Genomic DNA, 23,883 nt, shown 5'->3' with positions numbered 1-23,883 from the left:
AAACATTGAGAAATAATTTTTTTTTCATTTATTTCACTAGTGACAAAGATATTTTGTTCCTACTTTAATTCTCTGTAAAAAAAAATCGATATCCGAAATATTAATAGCCGTTATATGCAAAATTATCGTAAATTTTATTTTAGCAAAAAATAATGTACAATCTTTTTGAATTCGAAAAATATGGAACTTACTTCTAATTAATTTTGCTTTCCATTTTATATTTTTCCTTGAGGACTGCCAGGAAAAATTTTAAGACTTCCATTAAAGAAAAACAATAAAAAAATGTTAAAAGATGTCAAAAGAAAACAGAGATATTCTTTTTTTTTTCAAAGTTAAATTTGTATTAACTCTGTCGTTCAAGTAGAAAGTTTTAACAATTAGAATCATTGGAATCTCTTTAGGGGGAAACTCGATTTAAAAAGCATTGCATGTTTAACTAAATTTCTTTTTGCTCTTATATACTGCAAAACGTTTATATTTTTTAATCACACTCCTGTATTTAAGCTTTTTTAAAACTTTCGGAATTTTTTTACTTACTATTAAGTTATTATTAAGTTTTAGCTACTTTAAAACTTACTAATTTTTTCTACTCAAATTTCCTGATTTTACTTCTTATTTTTGAGATTCGGAATCATCTTGTTATTTTTTTATTTATTAGACCGCAGAATTATATTTGAACGATTTTTATTATTAATCTTTTTGAATGTGAGACTGAAAAATGTCCCCCAAAAATTATGTATAAAATTTATGTGTCTATCTACGTAGGTTGTACTATGAAGATTGATCATAAATTAAAAGAAATAATTACCGACACCTAATCAAATTTTAATGTTTCTTTTTCTCAAAATACTTTTCATTACAAGCAGTGCATTTATCTCACATTTTTTCCAGTGTCAAATTCATACCGAAAGGCATTTTTTAACATATTTCCCCTTCTTCAAATTCTGTCTTTGATAATGCAGAATGCTTAACCCGAAAATGTTTCATCATATTCGAGAACAGAAAAAAATCGCATGTTGCTAAATCAGGGCTGTAAAGCAGACGAGAGGTACATGTGATAAGTTTAGAAAAATAATGAGGAATTTATTGCAAATTAATTCAATTTAATTGCATTACAAATTCATTGCAAACAAACATGTGAAATATCCGTTATTTTATGAGTAACACATGAATGATACCCAGTGAAATGTTAAATCTTTCTGATAAATCTCATATTGTGATTCTAACATCTTCCTTTACCAACACAGCAGTTGATATCTATTTTCGCTAGAGCAGTCACTGAAACACATGGTCCAATTTCTAATTTAAATATTTTCTTACTGAATAGGGAAAGACAGTTTCTCTGCGAGTTTTCTGTATCATCACATAGGTTTCAGTTGGCAGTTCGTTTAAAGAATAAACAAAATTTGAATACGTATGTTGCGTGTCATATCTATTTTGGTATAGGCGAAAGAGAAACAACGTGTTTTTGCCAGTGGCCTCATCAGTGTCATCATTATCGGGGAACACGCCCTATCCCTTCTTCTCTATACATAAAATATTAATTTTATAAAAGTTCCGTTGATATTTTAAAACCATTTTCAAAAAACATTGAATCTTGTTTATTAAATATTCCTCGTAAATTAAAAATAATTCTCTTTATAATATATTTCTTTTTTTTTCATGCTTGTTATGTTAGAGGTCTTATTGTCTTTTTTTTAAAACAAGACACCCTTTGCGCTCAACATACGTCAAATAATATATTGGTCATGCTCAATTACAATGAAACTCTATGATGCATAGCATCATGATTTCATTGGTGATATACAGACAAATCAGTTTGATCCAGAGTTAACGAAGTTGGCACAAACATACTTTGGAGGGTGAGAATGTGTACCTCGGAGCTATTTTTTAAATTACAATTATAATTTTAATTAAAAATTAAACTCAATTTTAGCATTTTTTTCGGGAGAAATTCTAAAAATATTACTGTAAAAATTACTTTTACATAAACTTTAAATTCAAAGAATTATTTTTTCAATGATACTGATTTTCTTACCGTATCAATATTTTTCTATATTTAATAAGTTTAAAAAATATATTTTAAGCATATTTTCCAATAAAAATCAGAGCAATTTTGCGCAACTGTTAAACGTATCACATACAATAATACAACCCCTCCTCCAAAGAATTCTCGTTATTTCTGCGATAATTTCCAAAGCTATCGCAGTAGAAAAATAACCCTTATATCAACTTAAATGTCAAAAAATTATATTTTTAACGATACCGATTTTCTTACCGCAGTAATATTTGTTCTATATTTAATAAATGAAAAACATTTTTTTGGCATATTCCTCAACAAAGAATCGCAACAATTTTGAACGAATGTTAAATGTACCACAAACAATAATATATCCCCGAAGATAATATATTAAAACAACACGGAAGGAATAATTTAAAATAAAAACTAAGAAATTAATTAGAATTTTAATCAAAATATATTATTATATTTATATATTCATATATTTCTCTCCTTAAATTTTGTTTTGTCTTTTCTACTACAATTCCCTTTTTATTTTCCAATCTCTTTAATCAATAGAATTTCAATCAAGAAATATTATTAAATTTATATATTCATATATTTCTCCCCTTAATTTTTGTTCTGTGTTTTCTACTCCAATTCTATTTATTTTTCAATTTTTTTAAATCAATATTTTGCTTATTTTTATTCAGATATTGTTAAAATTAAGCAATTCCCATTGCCGTGAGAGAGAATGAATGAGTTCTTCTTTACTGTGAGTAGATATTATTAAGAGCTATAAATAGCTAATGATTATTTATGTCAAATATAAGAATCCAAGAAAACCGCCATTGATATATTTCATTATTATTACCTGTGTATGTAAGCGTGGGAGTAAATTCGGTGCTCCAAATAATGATCCATTGAATATCTCTTCCGAAGTACCGAGTACCTCTGAAAGGATCATTGTTCTATTTTGATTCCTTTTCCCACTGTTAGAGGAAAAATATTTCCTTGACGCGTACAAAAAACAATTGCAAAAACCATTTTTTGGACTTGTGTCTGTCTGTCTGACTACCAGATAATTTAAAAAACGAGTTGTATTAATAAAATGATATAGATTCCTAACAACATTTTGGAGTAAGTTGTTGGTTTTTCTATAGTTAGATATAAGAATTTCAAAAAGCAATAATTAAATCAATTTGATTTGGCCTCTAGTTTTATCACCAAAACCGATGATTTCAATCAAAATTTCGATGAAAACTAAACTTTTAAAATTATGTTTTAAATGTTTTAAATTTTTGTCCAAACATTTTATATGTTGCCTGTCTGTTGCTTAATTTATTTATCCGCATTTATGTTCGATACACTCACATGCCAAATAATGTTAAATCATCTGCATCAAATTTTGAACTCATTTGGTTAGGGTAAAGATGTCTAAAATATACAAATGATTCTCTTCAATATGCGACTTAACCAAAAACAACTCTCCAAAATGTGGAAATTGGCAGAAAAACCGAGGCCAAAAATATTATTTTGTAATTGTAAGGGCTGCCTGTGCCTTATCTTGAGCAATTTTGAATCTTGATAGTGCGACGGATAAGATAACAGTGCTTATACTCTCTTCCCAAACTTACCCACCACTCTAACATGAGATTATTTGATTCATGATAGCAGTATCAGGGAACAGCAAATAGCAGTTTTTGAGTTCATCGAAATCTTTTTATAACTGGAAATCAAGATATGATTTGAAAATCTTGTGTACCGAAAATAAATTTTTGTGCCTTCAATTTAATTTTTCCTCATAAAATATTTTATTCCTGTTGGCAAGTTATAAATGAAAATTTATTTTACATATTTGTATTGCAATAAAAGTCTCTTAATTTTCATAAATAATTTATATCTTTATCTCTACAAATATTAAAAGAGAATGTGTATCTGCAAGTTGAAACTCTACAAAGCATATCACTTGATCAAGAATTAGATATAAGGTATTATGTATTTGGAGAAAATAAAGGATTATTTCTTTAATTAATTAGAAGTTAAGCAAACATTTTCTGAGAATTTAAACGCTATTTCTCTAAAAAATTATGTCTACATTGTTTCAAAATGAAATTTGCTTTCTTTTCAATAATACCAATTTAATTTATTTTATTTTAATATATTTATTTTAGTTTAATTTATTTTCTGTTAACAAAATATGCAGTATTTTCAATTATGTTTTTCATTATTGCAATAGAATCCAATAAGCTGAAGGACTTTGTGGATTTTTTTTTCTAATTATTTTTTTCGACACAATTGAATTTTAATCCAGCGAATATGCTGTTGAATTTAAAATTTCCCTCGCCATTTTATATAGTGGGTTCACAGTAATCTGCTGGAATCAATCAAATATTTTGCGTGAGGAATACGAAAGGAAATTAGAACTTGCAATAAGTGCAAATATATACTTTGCTAAATGATGCGATTGGAGATGGTAAGGCACGCAATGAAAAGAATTTGTGTAATATATTTCTTAATTTCAAATTGCTATAAATATTTCAAATTTATTATTACGCAAGCATAATTATTAATTATTACGCAAGCATTCCCAACAAGTTTTTATGCAGGCATTTTGTCTTTGTTATATTTAGTCAAATATATCTGATTTAATCATAATAAAAGAAAAGAAAGAAAAAAACGTTTAATTCTTTTATCATTAAAACTAACAGAATTATAGGGTGTTGAATTACATTATTTTTGACTTCCCCCCCCGTTTTATTTTAATCAGTAAGACTCATACGACATTTAGTGGTCTAAAATAATGAAATTCATAGCTTCTTTATTCTATCCGTTCCGATCCCAGTACACCTACAACTTTTTTCCTGTTCATATTGTTACATTGAACGTTTTTGCATCTGTACTTAATTCAAAAGTTTCATTTAGTTAATTAGTGGTGCTGTAAATTTTTTTAGAAATGATCTGGAGAAGGCTCAATGGATCACCAAAAATTCTATCGAGTCGGAGAAAAAAGTTGTAAAAGAAATCAAGATGTTTAAATAGGCTTGAATCAGAAAATTTAATCGAGCGCGAAAATAGGTTTAACCGTCGCTAGACAGCTAATCGATATGAGTTTCATGCGGAAATTGATCTTCATATTTTTCAAAAGTATATTCTCACAAAAATGGTTTTGATGAAACTTGGAAAATTACCCTTTAGAGGATAGCAGTTTCATATCCGTACAATTTTTTCATTATTTTCAATAATTTTTAAAAATTTTATTTCATACATACCTTGCATCAATTATTTCTAATAATTTTTTTTAAAAATTAATTTTATACACACTTTACATTTTTATGTTATTTTTAATGTTATGAAATTCAAAAATATCCATCGATATAATAAATTGCAAATTTTTGCCAATATTCAAATTAATATAAAAATTGTTTTCTTTGGACGTTAAATCCGAAGTAGATTTTCCCTCTTCAATTTTTATTAAAAACACTTTTTAATTTGGTCGCACAGTAATTTGTAGAGAATTGATAAAATTAAATTCATGTTTTTTAATATGGTCCGTCTTTAGGTTCAGAACCTTGAGCTCACACTCTGCAGACCTTGATGTAAATAGACAAATGTTTTTCAGTTATATTAGATAATTTTTAAAAAATAAGGTATCTCGTATTATTTATTTAACAATCTAAAAAGTAAACAATGGGTCAAACAAACTGGTCGCCAAAGGCAGCTAGTTTTGATAAATATGATAAATTGGACCGGAGTCTTTGTAAATATCAAGGATTATCAATTATTTTGGAAGTGCGTTTATTGACTCTAACATCATAAAATAAATTCTATATAATCTAAAACGAATTTTTTAATTGGAAATATACGTCAGATTCAAATATTTTAGAAATTATTTTTTAAGCCATGATTAAAAGGGACATCATGTATATTGTCAATATAATATTAATAATTTAACTAATTAAAATTGTAGGTGTATTATTTTTTTTCAAATATACACTTTACTTCATTTAAGCCTACAATATTTCGTGATCACGAAGTGCTTAAATTCATCAGCCTTTCGACACTAATTAAGTGGTTTAATATATCCAGAATCCCTCACAATTTAATCACATATGTATGTCTGGAAATGTCTTATACGAGTTTCCAAATGAATGCACAGTTATGAGAATTTCTCGACGACCGGCATACACGTGTAATTATTCCCTATTCCCACTCACGAGATAATTACCCTCCGCTGCCATGTTTTAATAACACGTGAGTTGATATTTTCAATCTCCAGCTCATGCTGGTTCCCGGAGAGAGGATGATGACGTCGACTAATGCTTAAAGATCTAACCGATGTGATGCAGTTTCGGTTGAGCTTTGGGCGAACTACGATATAATGTGCAATTTTAATGAAATACAATCAAAATTTGCATATTCTTTTAAAAAACTTTGCAGTAAATTGGTAACTTAAACGTAATTTTGTAACGTTCTTATCCCTTTCCAGGCCCGTGGGAAGTATGCTTCCCACCAAATTCATCAATCTTTGTATGGAATTATGTAGGTTGGCATCAGTTCTGACACATTTTTTTAGAAAGACAAACTTAGATGCTTTAGTTCTTTATTTTACACAAAATGATGCGTCTTGATTTTATACTTAATTATTAATTAACCAAATTAATTAATGAATCAAATTAAATTTATCCAATAAGCTAAATAAATCCCTTTTCTTATTCTAATTTCAAACCTAAAAATATTTTAACATATGAATAGAAAAAAATGTCCCTTTAAAGGGTTAACAAAAGTATCATTATAGATTTTATGAAAAATGTCCCTGTAGTGTGAAGGTATTGTGTACGTAGAAAATATAATAGGCAGATATCTTTGTAAGAAAGGCAGATATTAGAAATATGCATAATAAAAAATTTGTAAGCCCCAGGATAGCCTGTTTGGTAAGGCGTTAGATTCGCGAACCTTGGGATGCGAGCTCGAACCCCGCCGGCCGAAGACTCTCTGTGTGTGTGTGGTGGCTGGCGCCGTATAAATCTGTCGTGGTCACAAAGTCCTCCATGGCGAGAGTAATACCACTGCGGGTACTGGATCAGGGGTGATCGTTCTCTGATTCAGGTCTAAATTACGATCTGGGGATCAGTGAACGAACTGCATGAATGAAGTCCACCCCGTAAAAAGGATTGTGATGTGCGTGTAGTTAAGTTGTACTCATTTTTTTTACCTCGTCTTCTACATTACAAGATTTGGTGGGTTAAAAATACCACTCAAACATCTTAAAATTCTAAAAAGCTATTGGCTTTTTTACTTGCATATAGTAGTTTTTTTATTCTCTTTGTGATGAAAATTCCTTTTTAAGTTCATATACATTACACAATTGTATAAAATTTTCATGAAACATTGTTTTAAATTTTAAGATATAAAATCATTTTTCATGTCATGCTTGCGCAATTTTATCTTTAATCATATGTGTTTATAATTTAATTATTGAGTGTTTTTTTAAATATCTTTTATACTTTTATCATTTGATTGGCACAGTATTGTCAAATATGGCTCTTGCGTCAATAAACGCCACAGAACCAGCCAATCCAGAAGATATTAATATTTTTAATATGCAATACAATAATACTGCATTTGCTTTACTCATTTCACTACAACAATGAGAGAAGATATTTTTAGAATATTATATATATTAGAATATTTTTCTTGAATTAAATTACGTTAATAATTTTGAATTAAATTAATGAATTTTTAATTAATGAATATACATTACAATGTTTGTGATAAATATTCAGAAGATCTGAACGTTTTAATGTTTTTTTAAAGTTTAAATATTGCCGTACAGTTAATTCATAAATTGCAAAATTGTTTTGAAAGTAATTTTTTTAGTCTTTTGAGTATTAATTACAGAAAAAGAATAAAAAAAATTCCATCATGTAAATTTTAATACTAATGACGCATTTCCTTTGTTTGCATTTTGAATTATTAATATTTAGGAGCAGCGTAATCTAATTTATATGATTTTTTAAATATATTTATATATTTCGAATTAGAATTTGCTTTATATAAAATTTATATAAGAATGAATAACTTATTATTCATCCAGGATTTTCTTGAAATATGTTAAACTATCTGTTAAGTCTTATAGACAGCAACAGGTCATTAGCCTCCTGAGATATTTTTTTTATCTTTCCGTTTTCATTCTGCTTCCATTTTCTGCCATTTTCCTGCTTCATCTTTCTGTCTGTTGCCAATTCTAGTAACATATCAATTCTAGAACTGATATGTCCGGAATTATATACACAATGTAAAGAAACTTAACTAAGTTCCTTTACAATGTGTATATAATTCCGATCTTTGAACAAAAGCAGTTTTTACTTTATTGCATACGAATATACAAATATAAAATATTTTAATCATCAAAACAAAATCAAGTTTAAAATTTTTATGAATATTCTCACGTTTCACACTTCCAAAAGTTAGTATATATATTTGGAATAATGTCTGTCTAGCCATGAACACGATAATTAAAAAATATTTTGAGCTAGATGAAAAAAATTTGGTACATGGTCTTTGTACTAAATGTGCCAGATTTTGAACCAAATATCTTCTGAGAAAGACTGTCTGTCCCGCTGTTCAAATGTAAGTTAACATCATAACTGCTAAAGGAAGACAGCTACATGGATACAATTGAATATGGAGATTTAATATCTAAAATGTAGATATTTACCAAATCTGGAATTAAATCCGTCAAGGTTCCTATTTTCACAAACGCATGAACGCGATAATTAAAAAACACAATGAAATATGTATGAAATTTGTTGGATGATTTCGTGCCTGCAGTTGCATTTCTGTGTCATTTTGGGAAAAAGACATTCAAAATATGCACCCTATGTTATGGTACTTGTGTATTAACTCATTCCAGCTTTTAATCGCCAAAAACCGCATGATAATAAATTCTTGAATAACCAATATTCATCAGTGACATGCGGTAAATAATGTACAAGTATATTTATTAGAGAGCAAACGAGAAAATTCCGAAAGAACATTTGCTTTTATGAATATTTAGATTGTAATACTGTTTTTTAAATACAGCGGACTTGGTCGCTTTCATTATCCGTGCGTCTCAATTTTTAAAGTAAATTTTACATTTTAAATATAGTAAAACGCTATCATTCATAATATGGAGTCTTCTTTACAATTAGATAATGTAACCATATGTTTGTAGCAGTTTAATCAGAAAATGGCTCTTGTGCCAATGCACTCCAACAATAACAACAACTAGAAAGTTTCGGTGAGACAACTATCGTTGATTCCTTTAAAGCTTACTGCGGTTGAAAAAACTGGCTGTGAAAAAATGTGTGAATATCTCAAATTGTATTCTATAAAGAAAAACAGCAATAGCCGTTTCATATTTAGTGTAAAAAGCGTATATTCCTCGTTTTGAGTGAAAAATCAGAATTTGAAAAAAAAAAAAAATAATAATAATAAAAATTTAAAATCAAAAAGAAATTTTAATTAATATATAGAAAGTTTTACTTCTACCTCATCGTATAAAATTAGACATTCTAAATAAAGTGGTAAAAGAATTTTTTTTAAAAAAAGTAGAATGTTTTCAAATACCTTGGTGAGCAGTTCAATTGACAGATGAGTTCAAGACAATTTGAGGGAAGGGAATGTTTAGTTGTTGGTATCTGAAAAATAATAATAATAAAATTAAAATGGAATCTACGATCGCAAATTTCAAGTTATCATGTGAGAACATTATTATTTTTAAGTCATTATGTGTCTTAATTAATTTAAGCCATTAACCAGTTTAAACCGGTTTGAAACAATCACGAGACTTCCCTATCGGTCTCTCTCTATATATATAGGTATATAGTGATAGTTCTTTTTTAACTTTAATTTTCAATTTTTCTGGCTAACAAACAAAGTTTAGGAGCTCGACAGATTTTGAGATGAAATAGCGGCTATGATGTCATAGTTCTACGTCAACCTTTTAAAAATGCATCTGCTTTCAAAGAAGCAAACATAATAATCATGCAATACTAGCAAAAGCAGGTAAAATAAATAGATGCGAATAAAAGATGATGAAAATTGCAATTTAGGCTTTATTCATTGGCTAGGCGATTTCGAGCTTCAAAACCCCCTAACCAAAACAACACCATGTTCTAGCATGATAAAAAGTTTTAAAATCGAAATTGAAAAAAAAAAAAAAAAAACCTTGAACATTTTTCAAATTACTAATAATTGGCTTTCTTGAAGCCAAAAGTACTAAACTACAAAACTAATTTAAAAAAGAAGTTAGCATTTTTCAAGATATTAGGCATTGTGAGCGGAAAAATTCAGCTAGGGAGTAAAAATGAAAGATTTTAACAAGGCCTACAGGGAATGATGGAATATTAGAATGATTGTTAACTTTTACTACATATTTGTTGCTCTTTTATTTAATATTTTTTTACTTTATCGCTTACATAACATAGAAGAAGTATAGTATTCGCCAAAAACATTTGAACTTGAAATTCTGACGAAATTTCCACATTTTAGACCTCCCTGAAATCGAGAAACACATTTTAGAAAATGTCCGTACGTACGTCTGTTCGTTTGGGACAAAGATAACACAAAACCGCGTTGAGATAGACCGATGAAATTTGGTACAGTGTCTTCAGAGAAAATTTGTGAATTTTTATCAGATTATGAGCAAAATCCGTTCAGGCAAAAGGGTGAACCGGAGTTGAATCCCCTTCTTCGTCAAGATGCGATAACGCGCCAAATCTGGCAACCTCCGTTTTCTCTATACTGGCATCTTTAGCCTTTATTATGGTCCATGATTGGACATCTGCTCCCTCGCTTTTGAAAATTTCGAAAAACACGTTGTAAAAGAAAGTTATTGGTGAGTTGGCGATTTTTGAAAATTGGGTCAAGCAGGGGGTAGAACTCCGGTCGTACCCAGACAAAGTCTGTCTGTCCGGCTGTCCGAATAAAAGAGATCACGATAACTACAAAAAAGAAGAGAGTTAGATAGGAAATCCTTGTGCCAAATTTTTTTTTTTTGTTGTTGTATTGACATCTATAAAATTTTGAGCCAAATACAACAAAGGATTGAATATATGTTGGTGTATGCTTTCAGAAATACGTAAACACACTAACTAAAAAAACGCAATGATTTAAATACATGCAATTTGATATTTGATTTTATGGCTACAAGTGTAACTCAGTGTAAAATTTTTGTTTCAAATGGTAGGGGGAAATTTGTTTAAAACAAAAATTCGATTTTTGGATGCTATTAACCACATGCCGGAGATTAATCGCCATAAAAATCTGGTCAAGGATGTTACGACAGATACAGTAAAAATGCTAACTTCACGCTAAAAGTTGTCATGCAAGGTGATCTCTCAAATAACATCTTTATTAAAGAGTTTTGAGAATTTTGCGAGAAAGTTTTGAGAAGACTACTCCCACTGTTTATAATAAGTAGTACTGTAAATGGATTTCTTGATGTATAAATTAAAATAAAAAGTTTTTTATTGCATTTTAACTTTGAATTTTAACCCTTTCTAAGGCCGTGGGAAGTATGCTTCGCACCAAATTTATCAATCTTTGTATGAAATTATGTAGGTTGGCCTAAGTTCTGACAAATTTTTTTAGAAAGACAGAAACTTAGATGAATACGTCTTGGTTTGTCACTTAATTATTAATTAACAAAATTAATTAATTAATCAAATTAAATTTATCTAATAAGCTAAATGAATCCCTTTTCTTATTCTAATTTCAAGCCTAAAAATATTTTAACATAATATGACCAGAAAAAAATGGCCCTTTAAAGGGTTAAATCATAAAAATGGAAATCTTTATCTCAATATTTAATTTCCTAGAATATTTTGGAATAAATTTTAAATACTAAATGTTAATCGAATATCCTTAAGCTTTCATTACATTATGATAGCTGATATAAAACACTTCAAGTGTTTTATGTCATTTATTAAGTGTTTTATGTCATAATTATCCGCAAAATTTTGCATTGAAGGGTACTGGGTATAAAAGATATAGTTCTTAATTGTTAGAAAACATCCCTCGGGGGAAAAACTTAACCCACAAAAGATTTCTTAAGCCTTCTGAAAGTTTGGGAAAATTGTACAATAGGGATTTCTTTTCTTGATCCATGTGTTGTACACACAATGACAGGTAAAAAGAAAACAAGACTTAGGCAGGAAAAATGTGAAAATATATTATTTTGCTTTTGATATGTCCGAGATGATTAATTTCTTCTCAAATAGATATTTTGATAAAGAAATGCTTGCTCTTATTTCTTAGGTTTATAACATATATTATCTGCAAACGGCGTGATAAATGTACGCGATAAAAAATGATACAAAACGCCCAAGAAATTATTGAACGTAAAAGTATTTATTTTGGCTCTGAGCTTCTTCTAGACAAATAGGTACTCACTAACAAAAGGTTTTCAAAATTTTAATTAAAATTATTAAAAATTATTAAAATTATTAATTGTTATTTAAAAAATACTGTTTCTCAATTACTTCGGAGTATATTATGACGCAAAAACCATTTTTGCTCTACTTTTAACTAATGAAATTTTATTTTTATAGAATTCTTTTATTTAATCGAAAATTTAAATTAATTGTAAGTATATTTTATGAATATTTAAAAGTTTCAGTTAAATTAAATACACTTTTAATATACCTACTATTGCTGTTTTATATTTTAGAGCAAATTTAAAAAATTAAAAAAAATGATAGATGAATCAAAACTAAAATATTAACTTTATATGATATTTAGGGTAACAGATTGGAAGCTCCGTATATTTTTTACATGATAATAAGTGTTAACTGCTATATTGTCTAACAGTCACCTTTGGCGACCAGTTCTTTCAATGGAGATATTAGTTATATCTCATTTCAAATAAGTTGCTTACACGTAGTTTCATGCATAGGATTTTTTAAAAAAAATGTCAGATATCAAAAATATATTATTTTAATTGTATTACATATGTTCTACTTATCTATGTGCAACTTTGCCGATAAAGATCAGTCTCATGATTTCATGGCACCGTTAAAAACCCAATCCTCCCTTTCTTTTAATATTCATGGGTTGAAAATTAACTTTTTATTGGTCTTATGAATCATTTAGACATTAAACATAAGCTTTCTTTCTTAACTTTCAACAGTAGGAGAAAATCTCATGCAGCAATGGAAATGGTTTGAATTTCAAGTCAATAAAAAAAAATCTATTATTGGAAATCAGAAAAAAATTATTTTTTAAAAAATGGCTTATATTCTGAAAAAAATTTGCACGACAATTAAATTTATGCCAATAAAGGATATTTTTCAGGTTTTGAAAAGATGTAAATATCAATTTCGTGCTATACTGTTTTCGAAAATTATCGTGGGAAAACGTCAACACTTTGCCCAAGTTTTAATCAATTAAAATTACAAATAAATTTTGAAAAAGAAAATCCACCACAAGTGTACAATCTTATATCCCTAGCCAAATATGAGAGCTTTAAGTCAGATGGTCTTATCTGTAGAGTACGCGAGTACATATATACAGGCGTATTCATTCTTAGGAGTGGTGTGGTGTGGAGAGGGGGGTGCCAGCTCAGGTGTCGTCCTCGTCATCTGACCACGGTTCAAAATTACGAGGTACGTCCCAAAATAGCCCTAATGTTACTTTAAAACGGGACGTTAATATAACTAAACCAAAACCAAACCAATCATTCTTAGGAGTAAAGATAAATTGCAGCTGTGATGTAAATAATGATAAACTTATTCAGAATTTCTACAAATCAGATCGTTTGATGTAGAGCTACTAAGTGCACCATGCAAATAGTCGTAGCAGTTAATAATTAAGAATCTTTCCCTTTACCCATATAAAATTTAAAAAAAAAATCAAATATTATTGTAGGTTCTGAAAGAAATAGTTTTTTTTTTCCAGTTGACGGAAGGAAGAGCATCTTCATTTTCTTCAATATATTACAAAGTATAAAATGCACCATACTAGTCGCAGACATCGTTGTCACGAAAATTAAAAATTCCACTAAACTCGAACAGGTTCACCTATAGTAAGTGGATGATGACACAGTCAGCAGGCCCCAATAACAAATAACGACTTTTATTGACACGCATAAACAGACGACAAAACAAGCCGAGATGTACACAAGCTATACACAACAGCGTATACAACAAATAGCATCCCACAAGTAGTATTCGGTAGTAAACAATGGCAACAACCTAAAATGCTGCCAGGTAGGACTCATCAATAGAAGGGAATCCACGTAGATATTCATTAAGATCTCTCCAAATCCCTGCTATTCTCCACTGCTTCCTCGCTTTAACTGTATCTAACTGCCGAATGACCACTTTACGACTGGCTACTCCACACACGACTCGATGCTACTCTTACACTTGTCTCCAAACTTCGACGCACGGTACACATTTTCAATTCACTAATCGCTTGATCTCCACTCAACACTTGTGCTTCGTTGGACTGATCCACTAATTCGTCGTTGATTCACTATACGACTAACTATACGATAGACTTCGGCTAGGACTGCCAGCATTTTATAGATTCTGGAGCAGGGCAAGGAAGGTTTACGAACAATGAAGCATAACTCGCTTCCTATTGATCCTATCTCTAAAATTCCTGAACATTCAAGTGTCACCCATTTTATTGCCAAATGGTTGCCAAGTTTGTTGCCAAGGTCAAGGGTCATTGATACTGCATCCGATTAGCATTCAATAGAGCTGAGAGTGAAACTATCTTTCTTACAATGGAACTAACTGTGCTTGGAAACAATATTACAAAATTATAACAGTTTCTTATTTTCCAGTCTGCGGAAAGAAAGATATCTTCAGTTTCCATTATTATATTATGAAGCATGAAATGCACCATATGGCAGCAGTACTCGCAGACGTCGGTGAAAGAAATACTTAGGCTTGCGGACTGTCGTGACCTTCAAGGATTTCCTGCCTCCCTCCTTACACTATCTTATACTTTCAGAGGATATAGTGATATATGGAAGAAAAATAATGAAAGACATGGTATATTGTTTAAGTATATGATGAATTTGAGGGAAATGTAGTCCCGCTGGCTGAACTATTGCTAATTCTTCTCTTAAGCATTAAAATTCATAGCAGCTACTTCAGTTTAAAAAATATATTCAGGAATAAAGGTATCTGTGATTGCAAAAATGCCTGTTTACAAAATATTTGAATTCTTTAACATCATATACATTTGTTAGGTAAAAGGTTTACATTATGTATATATGCTCATAAGTCTTACATGTATTTATAATCATAAAAAATATCTAAGTCTCTGCTTATCCTGCTTTAAGCACTGAAACTTCATAGCAGCAGTTTCAATTAGAGAATAATACATTCAGGAATGAATGTATTTGTGATTATTAAAAGATGCATGTTTACAAAAGTCTTGCATCCTTTTTACCGCATATACATTCATTTTGCAAAAGATTTCCGAAAATACAAAATATTTTAATTTATATATGTCTTTCTCAGAATTCTTATTATACATTTGTAGTCGTAAGAAATAACTTCGTTGTTGAGATACAAGTTTTTAAGAGAATTTGTTATTCAGAGATTTGGTAATCGAATTATCCCAAAATATTTTACAAAGAAATAAATAAAATAAAATTTACATATCAGACATGCAACTGTTAAATATTTTAACTTATTCTTTTTACATTTAAATGATGCATAGTCAATGTAGTATTATATATGTATTAATGCAATGCATCAATGAAATTCTTTGAGGAAAATAATAGAAATGGAGCAGACGAATGACGAAAAATAGTCAGCAATGTAAACCATATTAGCTCTACTTTCTTGAACCTGCTTTAACAAGGCTGTCACAATATTTTATTTATACAAGATACATAGAAGTTTGGAAAATGTACATTTGAGAATTCCAAAAATATTAATAGGTTGCAAAAATGAATATTTCAAAAGTTTTTAAATAGAAAATGCAGTTTTAAACAAAAATCTATTCAATGAAAATTTCCTTTTATATTTATTGTATATCAGGAATGTAATTATGAAGTAATGCTTAATTATTTTATAATAATCATAGTTTTAGATTATATAACTTTAAAAGTATAAAGTACGCCCTCTAGAGCTCATGGGTCCATATTATCCAAACATCCGAGGTTAACTAAAGGTTAAGGTTTAAAGGTAAAGACTGTTATTGCAACCGCACGTACAGTGGGACATAATATTCAGTCCCAATATTAGTTCCTATTATAATATGAAGTCCTAATAGTTTCACGGCAAGATACATCTCCTCTCGTTAAGAGATACGTCTCATCATGAAAGTGAAGATGATTTGACCGATAGCCTTAAGGTGACAATGGACTTTAAAAAATGCAAAAATGGACGAAAACGTGCAATTTTTTTTTATCGTTTCGTCACCAAAATATATATTTATATACAATTAAAATAGTGTTATAAAATGTATTGTTCAATAAAATAAATATTTGAAGAATTAAGAGGAAAAAAAGTACATCTTATTGACTATTCTCAAAACGATAATGTAATTAGATTTAAGTATGTTTGAAATGTTCCAGGTGTCTTAATTTTTGAAAAAAAATAAATGAAATTGGTAATAAAGATTTCGGTCAAACATAAAAAGAAAATGATGTATACATTTTATGTTTCGAATTTTTTTTTTTTTTTTTAGCTCCTTAAAAGTTAGTTTTAGTTCAGAAAAACATAAAACTTCTATGAAAATTCAATAAGTGTGCATAAAAATATTTCTAAAAATTTAGCATTTAATTATAATTACAAAATCATACGTATATTTGTCCCAAATAAATTTTCTCTGGTGAATAATAGAAAACATTAAAAATTAAGTCGCCTGGAATATTTTAAAAAGAGTAAAACCTTTTAAATTAAAAAAAATAATACATTTTGTTTTAAAATGTTTTTTTCAAGAAATTTGACGTATTATATATTATTTTAATTCAATATATTTGCATAAAAATTTTCATAACCCAGGCTGAATAATTCCCAAAAGTGTCTAAGAGTCCACTGTGCACTTAATGTAAACAACAGGAAGTCAAGGACAAACCATCATACTCATACCAACATATGACTGGTGGGGGGCCCATGAATGTAAGAAATGTTAGTCCATGTCAGTACAAAAATGTTAACCCATGTAAGAAGAAAATAAATACTAATAAATTGAATAATAATGCCTTTTTAAAAATAAAAACAAGTGCAAACATTATATCAATAACAGATTCATCCTCAGTGAGTTACATATTGCAGTAATTAATTTAAATGACACGCGTAATTATTGTTCTGAAACATTGATCTGAGATAAATTGATTATATTCAGAAAAAGGAAGATTAAATAATATTTTTTTTATCCAAACACAATTTTAGTAGTACATTAAAAAGAAGAATTTTTTAAAATTAATCCCGTTTTTAGTCTTAGATTCATATTTCATTATTATACATAATAAGAAATCTGGTAATAAATTTCTTTTCCACAAATTCACTACTAGATGGCGCCAGTTGTTTGGCGCCAAATTTCCATTTAATTAAATACTTAACTGATAATTATATCCAACATATATTGATACAGTATATTACATTCTGAAATGGAATAGAGTATAAAATATCGAAACTCCATTATATCATGATGTGAAGGAAAAACCGATCACAAAATTCCACTTTCACAAACTTCAAACATCTTGTGAATTGAAACAGTGTATGAGATGAAGAACTACGTTTCTGGATATCGACATCATGCAGCAAGGGATTTTGAATAAGATAATACATGGAAAAAATAATGCATTTTCCCATCAAAACGGACAGGTTTTGATATAGCTTACTGGAAAATATCTGGCAGTGAATATTTTTTATAAATTATGCAGAAATAAAATTCTTTATGTATACTCATTTTGAAAGTAGTACGGAAACTTGTTAAAGCAAGAAGAAGCTCTCTAGAAAATAATATCTGAAGAAAGGGTAGTTATTGACACTACTGAGAGGTTGGGGAGAAAACAAATGCATTGATTTTCGAAAAGAATATTCATTGCATCCATTAAATTGTATACATCTTTAATTGATTTAATAATGTTAATTGACGATTCTCATAAAAAAATGAAGATACTTAAAAATGAATCTGAAGCAATGGGAAAGAGAAACATCTGATTTTTTTTCTTTTATCAAACAAGAAAGGCATATGCAAGAAATAAACTTTCTTTTTTTACATTCCTTCTTATTCATCTGAAATGACATCTAATGTTTTGTATTCAAGTATCTTTCCTTCTATATACATATAGAGAGCCCTTAAAAAGTAGAATGAACGTTTATCTCCCTAAATTGGAAGGGTCGCGGTGGCCTGGTGGTAAGGTCTCGGCTTTGGAACCGGAGGGTTTCAGGTTCGAGACCCGATTCCACCGAAGAAAGTAAGTCGTGTAAGGGGGTCTGTTGCACGTTAAATCCGTCATGACCAAACGTCCTCCCGCTGGTGTGGTGCGGTGTGGAGAGCGGGTGCCAGCTCAGGTGTCGTCCTCGTCATCTGACCGCGGTTCAAAATGACGAGGTCCGTCCCAAAATAGTCCTAGTGTTGCTTCAAACGGAACATTAATATAACCAAACCAAACCAAACTCCCTAAATTGGATAATTAAACACATACATCCACTAAAAAAAATTTCAATAGATAAAGTTGGCAATCGAATGAAAATAATTTGGCTTTTGAGGAAGCTGATAAAAGAATTTTTTAAATTAAATTTTTAAATTGCCCTCTTAATGCAAAAGCATCAGTAAGAAATTTTTTTTCACTCAGCCATATATATATATATATTGCAAGAAATGTGAAGCTGTATATATAATATACAGTTACACATTTCTATTTGCAAAATTTGCAGAGACATGCTTAGCTTATATTTAAAAAGGCTTATCATAAATTAAGAAGAGTTTATTTAAGAGATGCAAATTTATTTAAGACAGAAAAGTTATTATAAGCAGAGATTTACGTTATAATGCATCATTCACTCATCAGAATTTGAAATAAATGTCTTAATAACGCGTATTACTCCTCATTTTGATTGGTCGACAGTTGCAACTTATTTGTAAAGTTTTATAAATTGAATTTTAAAAATATTTATGAGAAATAAGGGAATATCGAACAAAGAAATAAAATTGGTTGCTTATATACTTGTTGTTATATATACTTGAAATTACACTTTCTAAAAGAATAATACATTTTAAAAATAGGGAACGTTTTGAAATACTGAATATCTAATCGGAATGCTGATCTAGTTGAAAAGGAAAAGAACAACATTGTTTTCGAATTCTTAGCATTCTTTCCAGAAATTTTCAGAAAGATTTAGCGATTTTTTTTTTTACATTTCCCGGGAGTATGAAATGTGATAAAATGATTCAGAAATTGACTTATTAAAGCGTCAACGTTATGATAAAAAGCATATTATCAGTCAAAATTATAATGTGCAGTTAAACATGTAACCTGCATTTGAAATGCAAGTTATATATTTTTTATATGTTTCAAGTTATATGTTTAAAATGATTTTTAAAAATTGGTAGTAAAAATGTTAAGAATGTTGGATTGTGAATTGACTTCTCAAATTCTAGTGTGAAGCTAACTGTTCTTAATTTGAAGTAGTTTTTCTTTTTTTTAATTTTGGCTTATCCAAATAATCAGTATGTATAAAAGTATCAAAAATAATTAGTATTTCATCAAAAAATGATTCACTATGTGTTATTATTAAAATTTGTTTATTGTTTTTCTCAAAATTTGGATAATAAGTTACCTAATACAAATATGGAAAACTGTTTTTATCAAATCAACTAATGATGTATTTAATACACAAATAAAAATAATTTCCCAGGCGTGTACATTAATTAGAAATATATTTTATCAGACATTTTCACCAATTGTTTCATAATCCAGTCATATACAATATTAAAAAAAAAAAAAAAACTAACATTTTTATATGAGACAATTATTTTTCTTTCGTTTTCTAAACATTTTTCTTCCTCTCTTCATGTGTTTATAGAATAAGCACTCTCCTTTTTACGTTGGCGTTTGAAAAATAATTTTATGAGGCAGAACTTGCTGATAATAAAAGCAATTAATGCGCTTGGCTATTTCATTTTTTTCTCCTTCATTTCAATAAAAACTTGCCGAGCCTCAAGGCTGCTCTTAAGAACCTTCTCCTTCTTATTAATTTTTCCCAAAAAAGTAATTGGGTTATTTGAATTTGTCCCGTGAGTTTCCCCCTCCCCCATAATTAATTTGCTTCATCACTAGGTTAATTAAAAGCTTCGAACAAGTGCTTCTGTGATTATAACACTCTTTAGTATTTTTATGAATTTTTTTTCCTGTTATAATCTTTGTTTAGGTAATTTTGATACTTAGCATCGAATTTCATCGAAATGTAAAGTTATTTATGATTATAATAATTGAGAAGTTGAACGCTTTGGATTTAATATTGGATTACATCGTTAAAAAGAAAAATGGGAAAGATAATAAGAGAAATTTAATTAACTTCTGATTCATAATTTTCGCTTTTTGGTTCCAAGCGTAAATCCTGAAAGTCTAATATATATATATATATCATTGTATTTTTTTCATTTTCTGACAGCAAAATGTACAATACAAAGATGAATGAATGTTTGTTTGTTATTTATATAAATTTCTAGTTTTTGTCAAATCTTGACAAAATCTTCAAAACCAGAGGAAGATAACTGTACATTTTTACATTATTTGCCAAATCTTGACTAAATCTTCAAAACCAGTGGAAGATAACAGTAAATTTTTCAAATTCCAAAAGTTAATTCAAAATATGATGATAAAGCAGTAAGCACGTTTATTTATAATTTTAAGCTGTGTATATATATATATATATATAAATTTAAAGAATTTAAAAAAAAGAATATATTTTTGAATATATTTCCTTCTGGCATTATCAGAAACTATTTCAAACTTCTGGGTGGAATTTAAGTGATGATTTAACATACGATTTTAGAAAGGCTATAAACCTAAATTGAAGTAACTACAGTAATAATGATGTAAATTTTGAAATTTCATAATTTTTGAAGTGATGCCTGTTTTATTAACAGTTTTCTATTGGGTGAATTTTGCTGTGAATTTTCCAATTTTTTTCCTGAAAATGGAATTTTGCCCTGGCATCCGCAATTTAGTCATTCAACAACAGGACAATTAATGGAAATTAAGAGCTGTCTGCATATTATTAGAGCAATTAAGGCTGTTCATGCTTAAGTGCATTAACCTTTTAGGTGGTGGAACAAGCATTTTCCATTTTTCACTTTCAAGTCGAAAGTAGATAATTTGCGCTTATGTATATATTTTCTTAAAGATCGGATAAGTCAACCATCTAACTCTCCGACCAGCCCTTAGGCACACGGATTTAAACCAAAAACTGAATGACCGGACCGCCGCAACAGCAATTGGCGGGAACTGTGGTTGAGTCCTAAGAGCCGTCACCGGCCACGGTACAACCCTCCCTGAAGGAAGTACGTCCCGTCATCGATGGGAGGAGCCAGATCCCCCACCTATTAGTGTACCCTCCAGGGTGGCGAGAACCAACCACCATGCCGGAAGCATCTCATCTTCATTTTGAGGTGCCCCCCCCCCGAGGGACTAAAGATCGGATAAAATATTCTTAGGATTTCAGAAATGAAATATTCTATAGATTTAATAAAAAAGTAAGGTTCATATATTTTGACATTTTCTAACATCGACACTGTAAGATCAAAATAATTTGGCGATTGAATAGTTAATATAAAATTCTTCGAATTTCTTCGTAAAATTCAGAATTTTGTTTCTTTTTCAGTATTATTTTTAAAAAATATCAAATAAATAATTTATGGATACCCTGTATTTTTTAAATTTCGTACATGATAGATTTACAAATCAAGTAAAATGTTTATATTTGAATAAAAAATATTTTTACATTTGAAATTGGAAAATTCAGACATTTCTTTTATTCCTCCTTCTTATCAGGTATTATTTATGAAAGATATCAGGCAAATAATTTATAAATAGCCTGTATTTTATAAATTTTATACAAATAGAGTTACAAATCAAATAGAATTTTTACATTTGAATAATTTGAATTATTGATCTTGACTGGTTGTTTAATATAAAATTCTTTGGATTGCTTGATAATATTAAGAAATTTATTTTTCTTATTATATATTATTTGTACCAAATTTTTATCAGGTGAATAATTTATCAGTGCATTTTATAAATTTCGTACAGGATAAATTTAAAAATCTAATAGGACTTTTTACCTGTGAATAGAAAACAAATCAATAAATCGTGTCTTATTATTAATGATTTCATTCTTTTCCACATCATTAATCTTTTCTGGACGTTTAATATAAAATTCATGGAACTACTTAGTAAAAATTCAGAAAATCCTTTTTCTCTTTTTATTATTTTCTATTAATTATACAAATTTTTTATTAGGTGAATAATTTATATTTTGTAACCCCTATATTTTGTAAATTTCATAAAGGATAAATTAAATAATGAAATAAGAATTTTGACATTATATATGAAAAACAAGTTAATAAATCGTAAGTTATAATTTTTTTTTCATGAAATGTTACTCGTAAATAAATTAGGTTCTTTGTTACTAACAATTTCATACCTTTTTAATATCACTAATCTTTTTATTAGGTTAATAATTATGGTCACCCTATATTTTATAAATTTCATGCAAGATAAATTAAAATATGAAATAAGAATTTTGACATTATGTGTGAAAAAGAAGTCAATAAATCATAAGTTATAATTTTTTCCATTAAATTTTACTCGTAAATAAATTAGGTTCTTTGTTACTAACAATTTCATACCCTTTCAATATCACTAATCTTTTTATTAGGTGAATAATTTATGGACACCCTATATTTTATAAATTTCATGCAAGATAAATTAAAATATGAAATAAGAATTTTGACATTATGTATGAAAAAGAAGTCAATAAATCATAAGTTATAATTTTTTTGCCATTAAATTTTACTCGTAAATAAATTAGGTGCTTTGTTACTAACAATTTCATACCTTTTCAATCTCACTAATCTCACTACCTTTTACTTTGAAGTTTGATGGATGATCTAACTTATATTGGCAGACACGAGATAATTTTATTTATGGCAACATGATTTACGTTCCAGTTCAAAGTTCCTCAACATTTCGAGCCTCAAAACTGCGCGTCGGAATAATTGGAAACCGAATTATACTTACGTCATCGCTTAATAAGTTACATAATTCATTTCATAAATAGAACGGGAATTATATCGTTGCAGAATCAATGAAAAGGTTCTAAAATAGAATTACGCATTAGAATGCTTTGAATCGAACACATATATGCAGATCCTATTCTGATAATTTAGATTACCTGTATAGTAAGTAGTAAAAGCAATTAAATTTAAAACAATCTTTTCTTCTAGGTAAATCCGACAGAATTAAAATTATTAAGTAAATTGCTTTTAATTGTGATATTGATAATTATTACTTCTTTCGCGGAAGATTGGAGCTAATAAGCTAAGGAATATCTTATAATGTGTTTATACGATTACGGATTTCATAAATTCGTATCATTATGTTTACATGTTTCCATTAAATATTGAATAATTTCTAAATCAAAATTTAACGTAGGTGGTTTAGTCATTGCTTTCTTAACCCTTCAGCTGCTTATCCTGCGATTTCCGCGGTCTGTCAACAAGTCTATTTTCTATTGCATCCCCTATTTTTCGCAGTTTAGAATATTTATTTTTACGATTACAAATTTTTATTATATCATATTATTATTGTGTAACATATAGTATCAATTCACTTTGCAAATAAGTTCAAATATTTT

At 28.7% G+C, this 23,883-nt stretch overlaps 1 protein-coding gene across 1 annotated transcript in view; it reads right to left on the bottom strand.

Annotated features, from left to right (window-relative positions):
• Positions 1 to 23,883, bottom strand: part of LOC129976310 (neuropeptide F receptor-like) — a 223,105-nt gene that overhangs the window by 78,568 nt on the left and 120,654 nt on the right. Inside the window, exon 3 of the mRNA XM_056089811.1 lies at positions 9,614 to 9,684. The gene's annotated coding sequence lies outside the window, so the exon portion shown is untranslated. The remainder of the gene's footprint in view (positions 1 to 9,613; positions 9,685 to 23,883) is intronic.

This window comes from Argiope bruennichi, chromosome 7 (genome assembly GCF_947563725.1).
Source record: "Argiope bruennichi chromosome 7, qqArgBrue1.1, whole genome shotgun sequence".
In the NCBI taxonomy this organism is placed as follows: domain Eukaryota; kingdom Metazoa; phylum Arthropoda; class Arachnida; order Araneae; family Araneidae; genus Argiope; species Argiope bruennichi.
Note: the sequence above shows the minus strand (reverse complement) of the source record. Positions and strands in the feature narration are given on the sequence as shown.